This window comes from Cetorhinus maximus, chromosome 12 (assembly GCF_964194155.1).
Source record: "Cetorhinus maximus chromosome 12, sCetMax3.hap1.1, whole genome shotgun sequence".
Lineage (NCBI taxonomy): Eukaryota > Metazoa > Chordata > Chondrichthyes > Lamniformes > Cetorhinidae > Cetorhinus > Cetorhinus maximus.
The window spans coordinates 54,195,007-54,218,281 of record NC_135890.1 but is presented as its reverse complement, the minus strand read 5'-3'; the positions used below and the strand labels follow the sequence as shown (position 1 = coordinate 54,218,281).

The 23,275-nt window shown below is 46.1% G+C and overlaps 1 protein-coding gene across 1 annotated transcript in view; it reads left to right on the top strand.

The window, feature by feature from the left end:
* Nucleotides 1-23,275, top strand: part of st8sia1 (ST8 alpha-N-acetyl-neuraminide alpha-2,8-sialyltransferase 1) — a 74,680-nt gene that overhangs the window by 27,854 nt on the left and 23,551 nt on the right. The gene's annotated exons all lie outside the window — the stretch shown is intronic.

The following is a 23,275-nucleotide window of genomic DNA, read 5'->3' as shown; positions in this document are numbered from 1 at the left end:
ATGGACTTTTGAACGACGCGCTGCATTTTCTGGCCCCGCCCCCGCCGCATTGGGACCGTAAAATTCCGTCCCAGGATACTGGACTTTGAGGTAAGTCCAGGGCGTTTGGTCAGGGAGAGATTGGGGACCCAACCAAGGTAGGTAAGGGGAGCGGAGGTCAGGTTTTAGAGGCCAGGGGATGAGGCACAAAGTACCATCTTGGGGGGTGCTCCTGATGGACACAGGGGACACCCTAAGGAAATACCCCTCTTTCCTTCCCGCATTTTACCCCAAGTTGGTAAAACAGTGGGTTGGCCACTTTCCTTCTGCTTTCCCCTGCCCACGGTGTTATGGTGATAGAGGCAGAAAGAGGCCTTTAACTGGCAACCTAAGGGCCTCAATAGCCCTAAGGGTGGGCAAGCTGGCTGATGCCTCACCCGTCCACTGAAATATGGGGCACAGCTCGGGAATGGGCGGGAAGTCAGCTGCTTTATTTTATGTCTCCCCCCCCCCCCCCACCTTATATGTCAGTTGGGGGCGGGGAGAGGGGGGTGTAAAATTTTCCCCAAAGTTAACGCTTCAGGTCGATGACCTTTCATGAGAACTGAAAAAGATGTGAGATGTACCAGGTCTTAAGTAAGTATGAAGGCAGGGAAAGTGGGTGAGGGGAGGGGATGTGATAGGGTGGAAGGCAGGAGAGATTAATTGGCAAAAGGGGTGAAGGTGCAAGGTGAAGGAAGGGAATAATGGGACAAGTAAAGTAACAAAAGATGGGTCTAAAAAAGGTCTAAATGGGGAAAGTAGAATCAGAACTCCAAAAACATGGGAGCAGTGCTTATTATCTGAAATTGTAGAACTCATTGTTGAGTCTGGAAAGCTGTAAACTGCCTAATCAAAATATGTGGGCTGTTTTTTGAGCTAACGTTGAGCTTCATTGGAACAATGTAGCAGGCCGAGGGCAGAGAAGTCAGAGTGGGAGTCAAGCGACAAATTAAAATTACAGGTGACCAGAAGCTCAGGGTCATGCTTATGGACTGAATGGACTTGATTAAAATGTGCTACAACTTTTAATGAGTTGTGTAACTGTGCCCTGATCTCTTTTTTTCCTTTATTCCTTCATGGGATGTGAGCATCACTGGCAAGGCCAGCATTTGTTGCCTATCCCTAATTGCCCTTGAACTGAGTGCTTTGCTAAGCCAATGTAGAAGGTGTTTAAGAGTCAACCACATTGCTGTGGGTCTGGAGTCACATGGAGGCCAGACCAGGTAAAGATGGCAGATTTCCTTTAATGATAGTTTCATGATTACCATTACTGAGGCTAGCTTTCAATTCACTATTTTATCAATTGAATTTAAATTCCATTAGCTGCCATGGTGGGGATTCAAACCAATGCCCTCTGAGCATTAGCCTGGGCCTCTGGATTACTAAAATAAAAGCAAAATACTGCAGATGCTGGAAATCTGAAACAAAAACAGAAAATGCTGGAAAAACTCAGCAGGTCTAACAGCATCTGTGGAGAGAAAAAAATGGAGTTAATGTTTTGAGTCCTTATGAGCCTTCTTCAGAGCTGAAGAAGAGTCATATGGACTCGAAACGATAACTTTCTTTTTCTCTCCACAGATGCTGTTGGACCTGCTGAGTTTTTCCAGCATTTTCTGTTTTTGTTTCCTCTGGATTACTAGCCCAGTGACATTACCATTACACCACTGTCTCCCTCCTTATGTGCCTTGGCTCCATGGATATGACCTCCATATTTGTCTCAGCAAATGCACCATTGCAAACTTCATTGGCCATTGACATTCTGTTTATTTGTAAATGTCTTCCTGTGTTTTATTGCAGTCCTCATCAGGATTACCTATACCCTTCAATTAGGTGCCTACCACAAATTTTAAGATTGTGCTTCTGATTCTCGAGTCCAAATAATTTTGTAAATAGTGAACAACGTGGTTCCCAGCGCCAATCCCTGTGGAATACACTTCCAATTTTCTGCTAGCCTGAGTAACTATCTTTAACCCCTACTTTCTGTTTTGTAGCCAGTTTTATCATCCATTATACGACTTGCTCCCTGACTCCATGTTCTCTGACCTTAGTTATGTGTCTGCTATGTAGTACCTCAGATTAATTCTTTTTTCTTTTGACTGTGCAAAGATATTAGTTATCACAATGTCTCTTATCAAAACAGAAATTACGCTAATTTGTGGCTCGTCCAACAAACAAATTGGTTAGTGAATCAGTTGAAGACCCACTCCTATTTTCCTTCACTGGTTAGATGTCCTGCTTTGCATGCTGAGAGTTGTCATTTGACTGCAAGTTTCTTTTCATTTAGATTTTTCTTCCCTGTTTCAGCTCCTGCCTCTCTCTAGGAATGAGGAAATAACTCATGACTGAAGCCATGGCTCAATGGGTAGCATTGTCTCTCCTGAATCTGAAGGTTGTGGGTTCAAGTCTCATTCCAGAGACTTCAGCACAAAATCCAGGCTTGGAACCCCAGTGCAGTGCTGAGGGAGTGTTTTGTTGATGGAGGTGTGCCCTCTTTCAGATGTGATATTAAACCAAGGCTTTGCCTGTTCGCTCAGGTGAATGTAGACTATCCCGTCCCATTCGAAGGAGAGCCATTATAGCATAACAGGTGGCCATTCTGCCCATTAGACAGTGCTGGCTCTCTATATAGCAATCTAATCAGCTCCATTCCCCTGCTTTATCCCTGTAGCCCTGCGAGTTTACCTTTTCACGTGCATATCCAATTTCCTTTCAAAAGCATTGATTGGCTCCACTTTCACTGTCAGTGGGTTCCAGGTTATCACCATTCACTGCGTAAAAAAGTTCTTTCTCATATTCCCTTTGCATCTCTTCCATGAAACTTTAAATCTGTGTCCCCTAGGCCTTGCACGATTATCTAATGGGAACAGCTTTTCTTTGTCCACCTTGTCATAATCTTGTGCACCTCTATTAAATCTCCTCTCAACCTCCTTTGTTCCAAAGAGAACAGCCCCAGTCTTTCCAATCTAACCTTGTAACTAAAATCCCCCATCCTTGGAACCATTCTGGTAACTCTCCTGTGAATCCTCTCAAGAACCTTCACATCCTTCCTAAAGTGAAGTGACCAGAACAGGATGTAGTACACTAGTTGTTGTCCGACTGGGTTCTTTTCTGTTAACTGCCATTCTATTCTCATATTCTCTCTTATTATCTTCACTTCCCCTCTCAATTATTGTATTTGGCCTGGTTCTTGCCAAAAGAATTCACCTGGCATACATCACTCGCCCTTCCCTTCATTTAATCATAATCTCTACCTCCCTGTTTTTGGATACCTATCCCACTTGTTGTAAAGTACCTAGCCTGTACCTGAAACATTTCTTCCTTAAAGATCACCCATTGTTCCGTTACCTTTTTTCCTGCTGTCTTTGCTTCCATCTTACCCATCCTAGATCCCCTCTTATCCCATTAAAGCTAGCCCTCTATATAAGTTCTATCTTAGATTGTCCTTTGTTCTTCTTTACTAATCAAAACCTTATGATATGATGATCACTCTTACCCAATTGTTCCCCCACAGACATTTGATCTGCTTGGCTCACCTCACTCCACAGCACCAGATCGAGCAAGGCCTCTTTCCTAATAAAAACAGAAAATGCTGGGAATACTCAGCAGGTCTCGCAGTATCTGTGCACAGAAAAACAGAGTTAACGGTTTGAGCCAAATATGACTTTTCTTCAAAACTGATGCTGCTCCTCGGATGCTGCTGAGTATTTCCAGCACTTTCTGTTTTTATTTCAGACTTCCAGCATCCACAGTATTTTGCTTCTATTTTAATGCCTTCTTCCTAGTTGCACTAAGAACATACTGGTTAAGTAAGTTCTCCTGAACATATTTCAGAAATTCCCCCTTCCTTTCCCTTTACTCTAACCTTAAAGTCCTCAAATATCACCACTCTATAATTCTTGCACATCTCTGTGATTTCCCGGCAGATTTGTTCCCTTATCCCCCTCTCATTATTTGGAGGCCTTTATGATATCCCAAGGAGTGTGATCATACCTTTCTTGCTTCTCAACTCTAACCAAATGGATTCTGTCTTTGCCCGCTCAGGGACTTCTTTCTTTTGAACACTATGATATCTTCCCTGCGGAGGTCTTGGGGCGGAGTGGTAGCATCCATACCTCTGGGTTCAAGTACTGCTTCAGGACTTGATGGCCATGGAAGGTGAGTTCATAACGTGGCCAAACAGGTTTATTATCAGCCTGTAAATCCCTCCAATACGCCTGATGAGAGGCAGTAAGAACGGGAGAGTTACCTGGTCAGCCATTATGCAGAAAGCAACGGCCAACCACTGCAGTACTTTGCCAAGCAAAATCATGGACCAATCCAATGGAAGTCCATGTTTGCCAACACCCCCTTAGGGCATGGTACCTGGAGGAAGATGTCTCCCCTAATCAGTACTGCCACACCACCTCCCTTTTTTCCTTCCCCATCTTTTCTGAACACTTTGAATCTGTGAATATTAAACACCCACTCCTCACCGTTTTTAAGCCACATTTCCATTATTGCCACTACGTCAAAGTCCCGCACAGTTATTTGTGCTTGGAGCTCACCAACCTTATCCACCACAGTTTGTTAATTTACACACAGTGGGTGGAATTTTGCGAAAGGGGAGTTTTACGGTCCCGTCGAAGTCAATGGAGTTTAGAATAGCTTGTCGCATTTTTCAGCCACTTTGCAGTGGGGCGGGGCCTTAAAGTTCTGGCCAGTCATTGTAAACCTGACTTTGCATTCCTTGCAGCCCTTCTTAGTCTGCTGCTATGTAATATGATATTACTTTCTTCTTTAGCACTATCCAACACTCTCACTCCTTCCTCTTCCTTGCTTCTCTGTGCTGGTGTCCATCCCCTGTCAATTTAGTTTAGATCCTTCCCAACCAAGGTAAGTAGAATGGGTGTCCTGGACAATATTCAGTGCTCAAACAATATTACAAAAAATAGATTTCTGGTCAGTATCACATTGCTGCTTGTGGGAGCTTGCTGTGTGCAAATTGACTACTGTGCTTCCTACATTAGAACAGTGACTACGCTTCAAAATTACTCCATTGGCTGTAAAGCACCTTGGAACATCCTGTGGAGTGAAGTGCGCCGATGAAAGGGTTGGAGCAGGGATTGTGAATTGGACAGTTTTACCGCTGCTGCTTCAGCCTTGCTTGGTGGCAACTACTTCCTTTGGGGGCTGTTTGGTAAATTTAGTTATTTTAGCTTATGGTTTCCCCACAGGAATCGTAACAAATACTCAAACACAAAACTTTCCCTAACCCCCTGCACCTCGCAGCTCCACGTACTTTTCCCTGCAATTTATTAAAGCCCATCCAGCACTGATTTTAAAACAGGATAAGTCATACGGACTCGAAACGTTGACTGTGTTCCTCTCCGCAGATGCTGTGAGACATGCTGAGTCTTTCCAGCTATTTTTGTTTTTGTTAAGGATTGGATTGATTGAATCCTCTCCAAGACTTGCTTTTAACACATGCCCGTTTTTATCAGTCATTTTCTTCAGAAAGGGAATGTGTATCTTCTTGCCTTCATTCTGGTTGTTGCTTACTGATTCCACACATTTAATCCCTGTGTTCTGCGATCTTGATCACATTGTTTAATCTACACCGATTTTTCTTTGTTCTAATAATGTCAGCATTGTCTCAGAATTTAACTTCGCAAGAAAAGATCTCAAACAGGGACCAGGCTGAGGAAATGCCCCATCTTTTATCTGTCGATTGATTTTAGTTCTCACTTGCCGCGAAGTCCAGCTCCTGTCATATATTTATTTTTAAATTGCTCGTTCTTTTACCCGATCAAACAATCTCAGATTCAGTTTCTTTCTCTCTTGAGTTTTCTTTTCCAGTAACTTTCTGAGGAATAAACACAAGGAGCATTTGCTGAGCTTATATTCATTGAGGTGTGTCCATTAAGCACCGTTGACTACAGAGAAAATATATGTGGGTGAGGGGGAGGGTTAAAGATGGCGTAACTGCTAGAAAAAGCAGTATACGTGATCGGGATTGCTGGCTTACTGGGGATCTGTACAAATGATGTTGTATTAGTTTGCTTTCATAGACGGTTGTATACGCATGTTTAGTTTAGACATTTTTACATAAGTTTGTAAAAAAAAATGAAAGCTGATCTGTTCTTACAATCTAATCAAGGTAATTCTTGGGAATACATCCTGTTGTACTGGATGTCTATATTGCTTGTAGATGTATAGCCAACATATAGGCCCCTACTGTTGAATCGCTGGGTAAGTGCACTAAGCCAATGTGATACTACCAGGACAGTCTTGGTTAGATCCCTGGATTGCACTCAGTAAGCCGTCGAACGGCAGTATATGTGCCTCCCCCATCTGTTTGAAGGACAAAATAAAATCATTCACGATGTCCACTCCTGGTTGCTACCCAATGAGCTTACTGGAAGGAGCATGTTGTGGACATCACATGAAGCAGGATCATGTTGGCTGTGTTTCTGTTGAATACAGTACTGTTCTTCTGCAGCCTTAACAGTGTTGGTCTCATTTAGTGCAATCTACTTCTGTGAAGTTGGATTTTCACCAATGACATCAATGAAAGTAAACCAACAGCCAGGATGAATATTGACTATGACATCAGTCATTGGGAAAGTGCTGGAACCTATTAGTAAGGAAGTTTTAACAATGCACTTAGGAAAACGTAGGCCAGAATTTTACCTTTGGTGTGCGGGCGCATGCCCGACATGCTGGAATGTTAAGTGACGTGTGATGACGTCGGGCGTGTGTCCCGACGTCACCATGCACATTTGCGGTATTTCATTCGGCGGGTGCGCGCCCGCCAATAATTGAAAGGCCTATTAAGGCCATTAAGAAGGTAATTAAATTAAAATTTACGCTGCCCATCCAACCTAACGGTTGGCGGGCAGGCGAAAAGGCCAAGTGGCCTTTACATTTTTTTAGGAAACTTCATCCATGAGCGGGATGAGGTTTCCTAAAGCTAATACAAATTACATAAAAACCTTCTTTTGAATTAAAAACATGTCCCGTCTCATGTGACACAGTCACATGAGGGGACATGTTTCATTGACTTTTTATTGTATTTATTAATTTTTTCAAAAAGCGCTTCAATCTCCCTGAGGCAGCTCTGGGTGGAGGGAGAGTGAAGCGCTCTTTCGCGCGCATGCGTGAACTGCACGCCAGATCCGCTCTGCCTCCTCTCCTTTGCCCCCACAGGCTACTGCTCGTGATCCACACAGGGCGGGCCTTAATTGTCTCGCCCGCGTGAAATCGCGGTGCGGAGCCGATGGTGGGCGGTGGTCGGCTTCCCGACCACCCTCGTCCGCTCCCGCCGAGTCCGCCCGACGCGGGAAAAATTCAGGCAGTATTATGATTAGAACAAGTCGGTATGGTTTTGCGAAAGGGAAATCCTGTTGCCAAATTTCTTAAGAGTTTTTTGAGGATGTAACTAGTAGGGTAGATAAAGGGGAACCAGTAGATGTGGTGTATTTTTATTATACTAAAGGTGTTAAATAAATTTAAGTTGTTGTTTTTGAGAAACCCTAACCTAGACAACTACATGGAAGTTGGGCAGTAACACATAATTAAACGAGTCTTGAGTCTATCTAGGAATGAGTAAAATAACTAGACTTGAGATGGTATTCCAAAGATCTTCACTTTCTCAGATGAGAAAATATCTTTCATAAGATAAAGGTCATAAGACAACTTGATTATAGAATGACGCAGGGAAACCACTAATGCCATTTGCTCTCTCTCGTCATTCCGCTTTGTTTGAAGGACACCCCTCTTTATTTCATTACATTTTGCTGCTTATTTAAAAGGAAAGTGAATTTCGATCCAAATGCTACTTGTATTTTTCAAATAATGGTTGACATCATTCCTAAGAATCATTTATAACTTTATGTCCTCTGTCAGAAAAAGCAAATTAAATTTAACATCGAGTTTCAAGGTTGTCACAAAGAGATGGTCATCAATTTGAACAAAATGAACTGAGATCGGCCATTTAAGTGGGAAAACATAATAGGAGACACTTAATGCTCTCCCCGTGGTGGGTTAGGCGGCATTTAATCAGGTGGAACAGTGGTAGGTAGGAGCCCCGCCACCTTCCCACCTCCACCCCGATTAAGTCCTTGGCGAGAAGGACCATGGTTGGCTTTCCCACCCCGCCGCCAATTAAGGCCTCTAGATGGACAAATAATGTCTGCATAAGGGCCTTACCTTGTCACAGCTGGTATTAACCCAGTAGTGGACACTGGGCTCGCCATATGGGGAGCGCGACAAGCAAACCGGTGTGGGATTTATGGCGGACTCCCAGGTGGGGTCCTTATTCAAAGGCACTCAGTGCCTGAACGAGGGGCCCAGCATCGGGAAGGTTGGGTGACAGAGAGCTACATCTCTGCCCTTGCTGCTGACCGCGCCCCCCCATATAACTCCCAACCCGTGACCCCTCCTCCTGCCATCACACACCTATGGCCTGGGATCCAGCGATGATACAAGGCCTTGTGTGGGTGTTGTACCGACAGCAGCCACTGCCTCCCCAGTGGCATTTGCATTCAATAGAACTGCAGGTCTCTGATTGGCCAGCAGCTCTCAGCAGGGGGGCCTCCACCCCTGGGTCCTTAATTCCAAGGAAGGCACACTGTTACCTAGTTAAGTGTCTAAGTGGCACCTTATTCGGCGGGTCTTCCTTAAGAGAGGTGATGGGGGTCTCGCCCACTGGTGGGTCAGCTCCATTAAATACCACCCAATATCCCACAGGATTTTGAAAGTGTTTTCAGATTTACTTTGGTACAATTACAAAGCAAGGTCTAACCATGTGTTCAATGACTGCTTAGCTAATGTATCGAAAATATATATTAAATCAAATCTAAACTCAAGGGGGTATTCATTTTAGGAAAGAAACAACTTACATTTATATAATACATATCACAACTGGTAATAGGATCCAAGCTGAAACCAAGACATGGAGCTTTTCTTTATTGAGAGAGTTTATTGACTTGTTCAGTCTCACAGCTCATACTCCACCCAGTGTCCCAGCTATCCCTTATTTATATTCTCTTTTGAAACAAAACAAATGATCAATAAATCAAACTAATGAAAGCAGAGGTAAAAAGCCCCTGATGGGGGACTGTAACTAAAACAAAACATCAAAGGAAGCTTAACTAACTAAACCAAAATTTCATTCCCATGGGTATCCCCTATTTATACTCTGTTAGTAAAGCAAATGTCAATAAATTTTTAAAAAATCAATAAATGAGAGAGGATGCGAGCTCCTGGTGGGGCACTGTAACAAAAATAAAAACATCAAAGGAAACTTAACTAAACCAAAATATCATTCCCTGGGGTATGCCCTATTTATACGTGCTCAAAGACAATTAATATCCATCACCTGTTTCTCTTAACCTTAACAATGTAATTAACATTAACAAACCTTAACAATGTAATTGACATTAACAAACCTTAACAATGTAATTGACATTAACAGACCTTAACAATGTAGTTGACAAGACATTAACAACAACTTCAGGATGTTCAAAGCACTTTCCAGTCAGTGAAGTAGTTTTGAAGTGTAGTTACTGTCGTAATGTGGGAAACACAGCAACCAGTTTTCACCCAGCAAGGTCCTACAAACAGTAATGAGATAATGATAAGATAATGGGCAGAATTTTCTGGGTGACGTGCGGGTGCGGGCCCTGCACGCCAGCGCTTAAAATGGCGCATGTTGACGTCGGGTGAGCATCTCAACGTCACTGTGATGTTTAGTTGGGCGCGCGCGCGATGAAGTGCGATGCGCACCCGCCATTAATTAAAGGGCTAGTTAACGCCCTTAACTCGGCAATCGACACCCATTTTGAGGCGCCCGTGCGATCTTCGGCTCGGTGCACGTGCGCAACGGGCAGGCGGTAAGTGACTTTTTAACAAAACTCATCCACGGACGGGATATGTGGGCTCAGAGGGGTTGTCAATGTTTTATGTGAAGTATTTATTGCAGCAAGTATTTTAAACTTGCCTATGTGATTGTTACCAGTTCAGATTGATTTCCAGCAGCTTTCTCTGTACTTTGAACCTTCAGCTCAGCAATCTGCAGTCAGGAATCTTTATCGGGCCTGCAGATTTCCGGAGGCCTCCATTTAGCCTGGGTACGGGTTCTGACATCTTTTCTGGAGGCAGCTCCTCTGAGGACAAAAGGAGGGCTACAATAAGGAGGAGGCCAGGAGTGGACAATCAGCCTCCAGGGAAGCCACCTTTGGGAGGCCAGACACAGGCACCAAGGGGCACGGGGCCAAGAGGTTGTCCAAGGTGGAAGGGGCCGCAGAAGACGCCACTATCCTGCTGCCAGGGTATACAGGCGGCGAAGCAGCTACCTCAATATGACTGAGATGCAGTGCCAAAGGAGGCTCCAACTGTCAAGGGAAACAGTCAACTACATCTGTCAGATGATTGGCCCTGAGATCTCCCCTAACTGTGTGGGTGGACACCCCATGCCAGTGGCTCTGAAGCTCACAGTTGCCCTCCACTTCTGTGCCTCTGGTTCCTTCCAGGGCTCAGTGGGTGATCTTTGCGGTGTCTCCCAATCAGCTGTCCACACTTGTGTCAAGCAGGTTACAGACGCTCTGTTCAGACGGGCATTGATCTTCATCCACTTCCACTGCGACCAGGCAAGTCAGGCACAGCGAGCCAGAGGCTTCGCGGCCATTGCTGGCTTCCCCCGTGTCCAGGGTGCTATAGACTGTACACACGTGGCCATCAAGGCGCCAGCACGTGAGCCCGGTGCCTTCGTCAACAGGAAGGGCTTCCACTCCATGAACGTGCAGATAGTGTGTGATCCCAGGATGCAGATTCTACAAGTCTGTGCAAGGTACCCAGGCAGATCCCATGATGCCTACATCCTCAGACATTCCCAGGTGCCAGGGCTCTTCAGTGCTCCAGCCCGACTGGATGGTTGGCTGCTGGGTGACAAGGGCTATCCCCTCAGAAGGTGGCTCATGATGCCTCTCCGCCATCCAAGAACAGAAGCTGAGCAGCGGTACAATAGGAGCCACGGCACCACAAGGGCTGTGGCGGAGAGAGCCATCGGTCTTCTCAAGATGCGCTTCCGATGCCTGGACCACTCAGGGGGCGCACTCCAGTACCCCCCAGATCGCGTCTCTGTGATTGTGGTAGCATGCTGTGCTCTGCACAATCTTGCGCTGGAAAGGAGGGATGGAATTGACGATGAAGACCTTGACGCCCTGGATGCGGCTGCACATGATGAATCCAGCAATGGCTCAGAGGATGAGGAAGCACAGGGCGATGATGAGGGGCAGCACACCGACCCGCTACTACACCAAGGAGGCAGGGACACCCAGGAGACTTTACTCCAACAAACCTTCAGCTAGTTCCACATACATGGATCAGCAAGACCAGCCTTGCCTGACGCATCCATACGGGGCACTTAGGTGCTACATCTTCCACCTCATCAGCTGCAACTAAAGGCTTAGTACAGAAACATCAATGTCCACTCAAACACTCATGATATGTCTGTGAAACAGACAAATGCAGCACAAAGAAGACACCCTCAGCTGTGGTCACAAATGTGGACTTTATTCCCATCCATCAGATGGTGCCACAAAAGCAAAACAAAACGTTGCTCTGATGTTGACAAAAATAAATTCCCTAATCTAGGGGCAACAGAAAAGCACCAGTGACAAACCCGTGATGTGCCTAACATGCCTTATGCTTATGTTTGCGGGTGCTACGTCTTGGTGCTGCCCCATTGCTCGGAGTGGCTTCTGAGGCAGCCTGCTCACTCTGCTGTCCTATTAGCCTCGATGACCTTGGCGGCCGTTCTCTGGCCCGTGGAGCCTGTGATGGCCCCGCCTGGGAGGGAGTGGCCAGTTCCAGAACTGGCACCTCCCCAGTTGTCGCAGCCTCAACGGATGCAACGGTCATTGGCAAAGGGGCAAGGAGCTGCTTCCCTCACCCGGAGTGCCCTGAGAGGAGCTCACAGCGATGACAGGCAGCTGCTGCACCGACATGAGGTCACATTGGACCTCCCTGTTCACCACAGATGGATGGGCACTGAGCTGGGACACTTGGTGCCCAGAACATCTCCCACATTGGCAATGACCACCTGTGGCCATTAGCGCTGTGAGGGCTTGCAGGTCAGAGTGTAACCCAATCAGATGCTGATCAATCCGTTGGAAGCCCCTCTCCATGAGAGTCGCCAAACTCTCCATGGAGGAAGCCTGATGCTCTGACATGAGGTTCATACCTTCACTGACACTCTGCCTGGATTCCTCCACCACAGAGACCAACTGAAGCACACCCTCATGCAACCCTGCCAGATGCTCCTGCGCACCCAGCCGCTTGTCCTGCAACTGCTGCATGGCAGACATCTCCAGAGGCACATCATCATTGCCGGACTCAGCATGTGCCTGGTCCCCTGCAGTCCTCCGGCTGCTAATGCCATCAGCACTCTCTGTCCGTGCCATCTCCTCCAGCGATTGTGAAGTGCCCTCTCCACTGTGCCCCGGGAAACTAGCCGATGTTATACTCTCCACCGATGTGGTAGTCGCTGCGCTGGTGCCTGGCTCGCTGACATGATGTGACGCTTGTGCCAATTGACGCCCCTCAAGTGTGGAGGGAGGGCTCTGGATGTGTTGGGGGCGGCCATGCAGTGGTGATGCTGAAATTAACAACAACGACAGTGCATCAGTTAGCGTTCAGTCAGTAACACCTTTCATCCCTTTCCCCCCTAGGCTCATAATGCGCTCAACCTTCAAGAACCTAAGGAGACGAACATTGGTGGGGTGGTAAATAGTCAAGAGGAGGCCCAAACATTACACGCGCACACAGACAGGCTGGTCAGATGGCCTAAGGAATGCCACATGGAATGTTATATGGATAAGTGTGAGGTTATGCACTTGGCCAAGACAAACAAGGAACGGGAATACAGGAGAAATGGTAGGATCGTGGAAAGTAAGGACGATTACAGGGACCTTGCTGGGCAGACCCGTTAAGGTATCAGGACAGGAACATAAGGCGTTTAACAAGGTCGAAGCCAGACTTGCCTTTATTAGCCGAGGAATAGAATGTAGGAAAATGGAGGTCATGTTGCAAGTGCAGAAAACGTTGTCGAGGCCACAGCTACACTTCTGTGCTCTCTTGTGACCTGCGCTTCATGGGAGGGATGGCATTGGAGTGGAGAGAGTGCAGAGGTTCCTGACCAGGATGCATGCTGGCCTGGAGAGTTGGAGTGATGAGGAAACATTGCATACACTTGTGACATTTGCCGTGGAGCTCAGGAGATTGACAGGTCACATTATTGACCTTCATACCATTATGAGGGGCATAGAACAGGTGGACAGAAGGCAACATTTCCCCTTGGCGCAGGGATGACTAACGTGGTGGCATTTATTTAAATTGAGTGCCATGAGGTTGACAGGTGAGTTGCTGAGGACCTTTTGGACAGAGTAATGTGGGACGCACTGGCTGAAAAGGTGGTGGAGTTACAAGCCCTCCTAAGGTGCAATAAGTATTTGGATGTGCAGCAGCGATGCCATGGCATGTTAGGCCATGGGGATAGCGGTCACAAATGGGATAAGGCAACTTTGGAAGATGCTAGAGACGCACATCCTCAAGGGGCCGAGGGACCTTTGTGTATGACCCACATGTCTGAGTGTATCAGTCTGTGAATGAGCAGTGTTGCTGCATTAACAATTGCAGCAATCATCGGTGCTTTGGATGGTGGGGAGACAAAGTGGATGGGACTGTGGGCCTCAAATACCTGGCCGCTGCACCCCAGCCTCACCAACACCTGCCGCCCTGGCCACTTGGCTCCTTTCCAGCTCCATGGCCTGTTCTTCGAAGTGGGTCAGTGTGTGCAGCACAGCCTGGCCACCACCAGTGCACAAGCACTCTTGCGTGTTGTGCGCAGTTTTTGCCTGCAGAACAGAGAACACCATTTATTGGGGCTGATCACTCATGTACTCTGCACGCGCAGGCCGCTCCCCAACCACAGTGGCCCATCTGAGGCCTCCAGCAGCTCCTGTCCACACTACTGGTGATCAGTCCCCAGAAGATAGTACGGCTGGTCCCAACCCCCTCCCCCAACGGAGACCTTGGACACATTCGGCGTCCATCACTTTCAATAACGCATGGGTCTTAGCGCCCATGGCAAGGAGGCGCAACTAGGTGCGGCGCCGAGGCTAGCAGATGGCTCTTGGCCACGACACCTTGAGGCTCCCCTTCCACCATCTCATCACCATCAATAAGACATCTGTTGGAGTTCTGAGTATGTGTCCAGCTGCCTCTCCTGCAGGTTGCCCCCAGACGACTCAAATACAACAAACACCAACATATGCTGCAGGGAGAACCCATCTTCTCCTCAACCACTAAGGCTGATGTAAGCATGGTCACTATCTGTTTGCCCACCCAGTGTGCGCCAAATGCCCAATGCAGTAACGACGCTAAGACGTGGGCAGGGGGGGCTTCAAAGGCTAAGGCTACCTGCTGGGTTAAATGGCCAAGGCCAACATGGTACTCACTCTTCCAGAGCGCAACAATTCATTGAAGCGCTTGCGGCACTGGGCCCCTGTTGGACGGACAGCATCTGGGGAGCTGACCACCTCCGCCACCTCTTGCCAGGCCCACTTTGTGACGTGGGGGGCCCTCCTCCTCCCATCCTCAGGATACAGGACCTCTCGCCGTGCTGCCACCTCCTCAACAAGGGCAGCAAGGCAGGCATCAGAGAAGTGAGGGGCACATTGGCCCCCCGCTGGCCTACCCTGCAGCCTGCCCTCCTCCTCTGGCCTGCCCTCCACCGGATCCTGCTGTGCAGAACCCCTGCACCTGGCCATGGTGATCAGCCTAAAGGAGAAAGCCTAGCCTTTCTTTATACAGACTGCCGGTTCCCCATTGGAACCGGCGGTCTGTACATGCCTGCTGCAATTTTAAAAATCCCGCTCTCCACGTGAGTATGAAATGTGCTGGGCGGGCCTTAATTGGCCCACCTGCGCAAAATGGTGGCACGGCCGTTGGCGATTGGCTCCGCGCCCGCCCGTGATTGGGTCAGCCCCGCCCGCCCGACGAATGGAAAATTCAGCCCAATGTGTTCTTTAGTGATGTTAATTGAGGGAAAATATAGGCCAGGACACTGGGGAGAACTCTGCTGCTCTTTTTTGAGTAATGCCATTGGATCTTTTTGCATCCACCTTTGGTCAGAACTTTGTAGGTTCAAGCCTCCTCCAGACACCTGAGTCCAAAATCGAGGCTGATACTGAACATGAAGTGACGCAGATCTGGGAAGATTTCCCCCTATCCTGGCCAATATTGATCCCCGTACATCCTCTCACAGGGATTACCCTCATGTCTGTCCCCTGCAGAAATTCCCCCTGTTTATCCCCGGCAGGATTCTCTTTCCTGTCTGTCTCCACAGGGAATACCCCCTCCCTTTAGACGGTGATGGTGAGCTGCCTTCTTGAACTGCTGCAGTCCATGTGGTGTAGGTACACCCACAGTGTACAGGGAGGGAGTTCCAGGATTTTGACCCAGCGATAGCGGAAGCACGGCGATATATTTCCAAGTGAGGATGGTGAGTGACTTGGAGGGGAATTTCCAGGTGATGATGTTCCCATGCATCTGCTGTCCTTGTCCTTCTAGATGGTAGAGGTTGTGAGTTTGGGAGGTCTTGTGTAGTACTGAGGGTGTGCTGCACTGTCAGAGATGTCACCTTATGGATAAGATGTTAAACCGAGACCCTGTCTGGCCTATCAGGTGGTCATAAAGGACCGCATTACACTATTTAAAAGAAAAACAAAGGAATTATTTCTGGTGTCCAGACCAATATTTATTCATTGATCAACATCAGAAAACAGATTATCAAATTGCTGTTTGTGGGAGCTTGCTGAGCACTAATTGGCTGCTGTGTTTCCTAAACTGAACCAGTGGCAACACTTCAAAAGTACTTCAATGGCTGTAAAAAGCACTTTGAGATGTCCAGTTTTATAAAAAGCTCTATATAAATGCAAGTCTTTCTTCATGATATCTAGTGTACTCAAAAAGCATCAGGGACGTCTAAGTGGATAATAAACCCTTTGAGTATCACCAGAGCTTTACAATGTTAGAGCTTTTCATATATCCCTGTCAAAGTGAGTATAAAATATGAAGATAAACATTATGTTACGGAATCAAGGGAAATATTAGGATGCCCTGGACTGCTTGAGGAAACCACCAGAAGCTGTAAGGCGGAGATGATGGCTTTGTTGTTCTGGAAGAATCAAATCAAATTAATGGAAAGATCTTCTGTATTCAAGCTTATCTGTGACCTTGCCTCTATTTTGTCCTTGTAATTTATCACATCAAGGCCTTTTATAAATGAAAACATTTATAAATCATTTTGAAGTTTAGGCCCTGCGTTTTCATGATGAATTCTCCCTCAATCTCCTGCTGCAACTTTGGCAAAAGCATGATGGGTCACTGGGAAAGAAACCATAAATGCTGAAAATTAATTACAATTAGGTGAACAAGTATTTTAAATGAACAATCTCTAATAATATCTAATGATGGTGTCCGAAATCCAGAAATGCACCATATTGTGAGGAGGCTGTTACCCCAGGTATTGTTTGGTTTACTGTTGCAACCTTTCTCTTGTTTTTCTAAGCTCCAGAGCAAGTTCCTGACACATTCTCCCCACTCCCTATGTCCCCTCCGTGTTGAAGCAAAAACCCAGCCTGTGTCTCCTCTAACTTGTGGCCAGCTAACTGATTAAAATACATTTGTTTTTTAATTGAGAACGCAAGGTGAAGTCCAAATCTCCAATGAGGTTGAAAAATGTGAAGATCGAGATTTGACTTTTGAAGCCTGACAATTGTAGGAGGAAGGAATGGCCATTGGAAACAGAGGGGGTGAAATTGGCCTTTGGCAATGGTCAAGTTATGGGGAAGAAAGTTGGACAAATTTTAAAACAGGCAGCTGATTTGCTATTGGTGCTGTTTGAACTTCTGTGCCAAACTAGAAACTGAACTGGACCACCCCGTAAATACTGTGATCAAAAGAGCAGGTCAGAGGCTGGGAATTCTGTGATGAGTAGCTTACCTCCTGACTCCCCAAAGCCTGTCCACCACCTAGAAGGCACAAGTCTGGAGTGTGATGAAATACTCCCCACTTGCCTGGATGAGTGCAGCTCCAACAACACTCAAGAAGCTTGATGCTATCCGGGACAAAGCAGCCCACTTGATCAGCACCCCATCCAGCACCTTAAACATTCACTCCACCACTGGTGCAGAGTAGCTATAGTAATTTATCACATCAAGTAGTAGAAGGTGCGCTGCAACAACTTGCCACGGCTTCTTTGACAGTACCGTCCAAACCTGTAATCTCTATCACTTACAAGAACATGGGCAGCAGAAGCATGGGAACACCACCGCCTGAAAGTTCCCCTCCAAGTCTCACAAAATCCTGACTTGGAAATATATCTGTTCCTTCACTGTCGCTGAGCCAAAGTGCTGGAACTCCCTCCTTACAGCACCTGGGATTTACCTGCACCCGATGAACTGCAGCTGTTTAAGAAGGTGGCTCAACACCACCTTCTCAAGGACAGCTAGGATTGGGCAATAAATGTTGGCTGTGCCAGTGATGCTCACACCCCATAAATGAATACAACAAAAACCATGGAATTCCACACTTCTGAGGTTCTTGGAGAACATGCAGAAGAGATGTGAGGTGGGTGTTAATGGGAAGGTGCAGAAAGCTGAGAGCATGTGAAGGATGGTACTTTCAAAGATTAGAAGCCACAAGGAAAGGAAGTTCAGCAAATTGCTGACCACAATATGCTTGATAAAATGGAGAAAAGATGCAACAGATACGAGAGGAATCAGACAGCAAACTGTGTCTTGTACATTGTCCTGGGAAGTAAAAAGAATTGAAACCAAATATACTGGCACAATGGGAGATGGGAGGCATGAAACCATTCAATGGCAGCTAAAGTGACATCAGGTATGTGTGGAAGAATCAGATGAGTGAAAACAAAAGTTGGAAATCGGATGGGGAACAGAGAATTCTCCGAAACCCTTCCATTATTTGGCTGACTTGGAAAAGTAAATTATTTGAGGCAAGCCTCCCAGAATCTTGTGGATAATGATCTTTTCCTCAGCTGAGGCACAGGCTGGGAATGAAGTCTAACTTACCCTGTGGTTCCAAATGAGATTGGACCAGTTTGCAGAGCTGGATATGTTGTGGGGTGTTTTACAAGGTACAAGGATGGGAAGAAGCCAGCAGCGAGGAGATGGATAATTTTGCACTGTTAACAAAACGTTGGCAGAGTAGTGTTGAGCAGCGAGTGGTAATGACCTATAATTCTCCGCTTATAAGGGTGGTGGAAGCAGAGACAATCAATGGTTTCAAAAGGAAGTTGGATGTTCACTTGGAGAAAATAAGCTTGGAGGGCAAGAGAAAGGGACTGACTGGATTGCTCAGCAGAGAACTGGTATGGACTTGCTGGTCTCCATCTGTACCGTAATGACTCTATATGATCACTTGATTCAACACTACTGAAGCAGCTAGAATGAGTACATCAGCAATTGGCAAGTCATATAAAAGCATTCAATGGCCCCAGCCAGTGTACACCCTCTCGGCATGTCGAATGCAACAACATGAGCACCTGTGAAGCCAGGTAGAGTGAGCAGGCTCTTTGGGAATGTGTGGAAGAGGCCGCACACAGGTCAAAAATAAGGAAGAGCTTCTATTTATATACAAGTGGTCACCTTAGAGCGCTTTACAGCCTTTTCTGAAGTGCAGTCACTATTGTAATGTAGGAGATAAAAACAGGCACAGCAAGCTGCCACGAACAGCAATGTGATCCGTTTTTTAGTGTTTATTGATAGTAGCCAGGATACCATGAAGTCATCTTAGGAATGTGCTTGCAACAAACGTCTACACTATCATTTCAGATCTAGCACTCTGCATGCTTGGTGTGAACTCTCCACTCTCCATTCTGATCTATTAAACTTAATGTAAATAAAACTGATTCAAGCCCTAGTTTTTTTTAGATAAACACATAGACAGAGAATAATTATTAGCAAACAAAGGCTTGGGTTCATATTCTTTTCAATGTAGACCTTGATATTTTGTTAATTAGTAATTAGACTGACTAAAAAGGATCAGTTTGTACCTAAGTGACAGGATGCAGTCCTTATCCAGTCTTAATCCTAGAGTGAAAATTAGGAAAACCTTCTAGAATTACTAACAAGGAAGTCGAAGACCTAAGCTCAATGCAACAGAAATTTGCACATATGAAAGTGACACACTAAATATGACCCATGCATCTCAAAACCTGTACATGTAAAAGAGATTTGAATACAGATTATAGATATAAATATTCTTCTGATTCATCTGTATCAGTTTTTATTCAAAATCTAAACTTGTTCTTGGGTAGTTTACATGATTTTTCCGTGATGAATGGCAGATTATTAAATATGATTCGATATTATACAGCAGGCAAATGAATGGTCTAACACAAAAACAGAAACAGAAATACCTGGAAAAACTCAGCAGGTCTGGCAGCATCGGCGGAGAAGAGTACAGTTGACGTTTCGAGTGCTCATGACCCTTCAACAGAACTAAGTAAAAATAGGAGAGGGGTGAAATATAAGCTGGTTTAAGGGGGAGGGGAAGGGGAGGGGTGGTTGTTGGGACAAGCAAGCAGTGATAGGAGGAGATAACCAAAAGATGTCACAGACAAAAGAACAAAGAGGTGTTGAAGGTGGTGATATTTAATATCACCACCTTCAACACCTCTTTGTTCTTTTGTCTGTGACATCTTTTGGTTATCTCCTCCTATCACTGCTTGCTTGTCCCAACAACCACCCCTCTCCTTCCCCTCCCCCTTAAACCAGCTTATATTTCACCCCTCTCCTATTTTTACTTAGTTCTGTTGAAGGGTCATGAGGACTCGAAACGTCAACTGTACTCTTCTCCGCCGATGCTGCCAGACCTGCTGAGTTTTTCCAGGTATTTCTGTTTCTGTTTTTGTTTTGGATTCCCAGCATCCGCAGTTTTTTGTTTTTATGAATGGTCTAACAGATGTTCGCAGATTGATAAATCTCACTTCCACATTTACTTCAGCATTTGATGTCATGTTAACATATTACAGCACAATGCTGACACCCCAGGGCTGAGTGATGGCAGAGACTTCAGCACATAATCTAAAGCTGACACTGCAGTGCAGTACTGCACTGTCAGAAGTGCTATATTTGGGATAAGCCTTTAAACTGAGGTCCCGCCTTCCCTCCCAGCTGGATGTAAAAGGCCCCACAGCACTATTTGTAAGAGAGCAGTGTCCTGATCAACATTTATTTGTCAATCAACATTGTCATTTTCTAAACATAATATACCCCTAAATATAATGCACACATGAAGGAAAAATCAAATTCGCTTTACCGCCATAAATAATAAACACCTAGACTTTTACAATGCCATAGTCAAAGTGACCCTTATTGACCAAAGTAGTGAGCAAACCCAATTAAGCTAAAGACAATGTTCCAGACATCACCATCACCAAACCTGGATATGTCCTGTCCCACTGGCAGGACAGACCCAGCAGAGATGGCAGCACAGTGGTATGCAGTCAGGGGGAAGCTGCCCTGGGAGTCCTCAACATCGACTCCGGACCCCATAAAGCCTCATGGGATCAGGTCAAACGTGGACATGGAAATCTCCGACTGATTACCACATACCGTCCCCCCTCAGCTGATGAATCAGTGCGCCTCTATGTTGAACACCACTTGGAGGAAGCACTGAGGGTGGCAAGGGCACAGAATGTACTCTGGTTGGGGGACTTCAGTGTCCATCACCAAGAGTGGCTTGGTAGCACCACGACTGGCTGAGTCCTAAAGGACATAGCTGCTAGACTGGGTCTGTGGCAGGTGGTGGTGGAACCAACAAGAGGGAAATACATACTTGACCTCATGCTCACCAATCTGCCTGCCGCAGATGCATCTGTCCATGACAGATGGTAGGAATGCCCACCGCACAGATCTTGTGGAGACGACGTCCCACCTTCACATTGAGGATACCCTCCATCATGTGTTGCGCTAGCACCGTGCTAAATGGGATAGATTTCAAACAGATCTAGCAACTCGAGACTGGGCAACCATGAGGCGGTGTGGGACATCAGCAGCAGAATTGTACTCGAACACAATCTGTAACCTCATGGCCTGGCATATCCCCCACTCTACCATTACCATCAAGCCAGGGATCAACACTGGTTCAATGAAGAGTGCAAGAGGGCATGCCAGGAGCAGCACCAGGCATACCTAAAAATGAGGTGTCAACCTGGTGAAGCTACAACGCAGGACTACTTGCATGCCAAAGAGCATAAGCAGCAAGAGATAGACGGAGCTAAGTGATTCCACAACCAACGGATCAGATCTAAGCTCTGCAGCCCTGCCACATCTAGTCGGGAATGGTGGTGGACAATTGAATAATTCACTGGAGGAGAAGGGTCCACAAATATCCCCATCCTCAATGATGGAGGAGCCCAGCACACCAGTGCAAAAGATAAGGCTGAAGCATTTGCTACAATCTTCAGCCAGAAGTGCCAAGTGAATGAACCACCTTGGCCTCCTCCAGAAGTCCCCAGCAGCACGGATGCCAGCCTTCAGCCAATTCGATTCACTCCACGTGATATCAAGAAATGGCTGAAGGCACTGGATACTGCAAAGACTATGGGCCCTGACAACAGTCTGGCAATAGTACTGAAGACTTATGCTACAGAACATAAATAATTCCAGATAAATATAAAAAATCTCAAGACTTACCAGTAGCTTCTTGATCATTTGTTTCAAATATTATGTTTATAAATACCAGTTTTGGAAAAACCCAGTTTGATTTGTTACATGTGTAACATGCACTCTAACTTCCAGATAAAGTTTTAAGGAAAAACTATTAAGTAAATTGCTCTATGTCATTGCTGTTTGTGGGAGTTGGCTGTGCATAAATTGATTGTTGTGTTTCCTACTTCAGAACAGTGACTATACTTCCAAAGCACACTTCACTGGCTGTAAAGCACTTTGGGATATCTTGAGGTTGTGAAAGGTGCAAATCCTTTACAAAGTATTTGGGAGAAGTCCTACGATCATTGTGATAAATGATACACTAGGAAAAGAGATATATGAAAAGGGTAATATAGTGAGGCTCTAAAACAATAGAAGCCTCAGGTCAAACTTGTTTCTGGCCATACTACTTCATGATATCACTGCTGCCATTTCCTTCATTGCAGAGATCCTTTCCATGGATGGAAATGGGTTTGAAAATCCCCACCCCCCTCAATGTTTCTGCTTGGTCTAGTCCTGTATTGGCATGGAGACGTTAATATTAATGCTGGGGATCTGTTGCTTACACTGCTCCCTTACATACGTTTCGCTGCACTCTGGAAGTACCTGCTGAGGTGTAGGATCAGTTGTAATCTCTGCTAAACCTCTTCTCCCTTGCTTCAGCTCATCTGCGGCTGAAACCATCATCTGTTGTTACCCCTCAAATCAACTATTCCAGTGCTCTCCTGGTTGGTCTCCCACAACTCACTGACCTACACTGGCTCCTGGCCCATTCACTCCTCAATTTTAAATTCCTGTTTTGAAATCTCTCCGTGGCCTCGACCCTCCCTACCTGTCTAACCTTCTCCAGCATTCCACAATACCTGTGCTTTTCTGATCTTAGCACCTTGCACTTCCTCAATTTGAACGGCCCCGCTATGGCTTCAGCTGCCTAGGTCCTAAGCTCTGAAATTTGATCCCTAACTTAATATGATTTGAAATAAAAGTGGAAACTTTAAGCCCATGCGGCTTCCTTCTGTCTCAGCTGATGCCAGGAGCCTGTGTGTGTTGAGCAGACTGGGCTGTGGTGTGCTGTCACTGGCTCCGAGGGCCTCCCTGCTCACTGCATATTCACTGCTCAGTGCCATCCTTCTGTCAGTGTGCTCCTCACTGCACTCTACCTCCCTCTCTTCCTTTACAACACTTCTTAAAACCTACATCTTTGACCAAGCTTTTGGTCATTTGCTCTAATAGTTCCTAATGCGGCTTGGTGTCACAGTTTATTTGATAATCCTACTATGAAACACCTTGGAATGTTTTACAATAAGGTTTTATATAAATGTTGTCAATTGGGCCTTTTCCATGTTGTTCTAACAAATGCCCATGGGTCACTCAAAGTCATTCAGAACTGCTTGTACTCCAGCCAAGTGCAGCTTCAAATGTTCCTGCCAGACATTCAGGTCGAGATTTTCCGTGCCCGCCAGTGTCGGGTG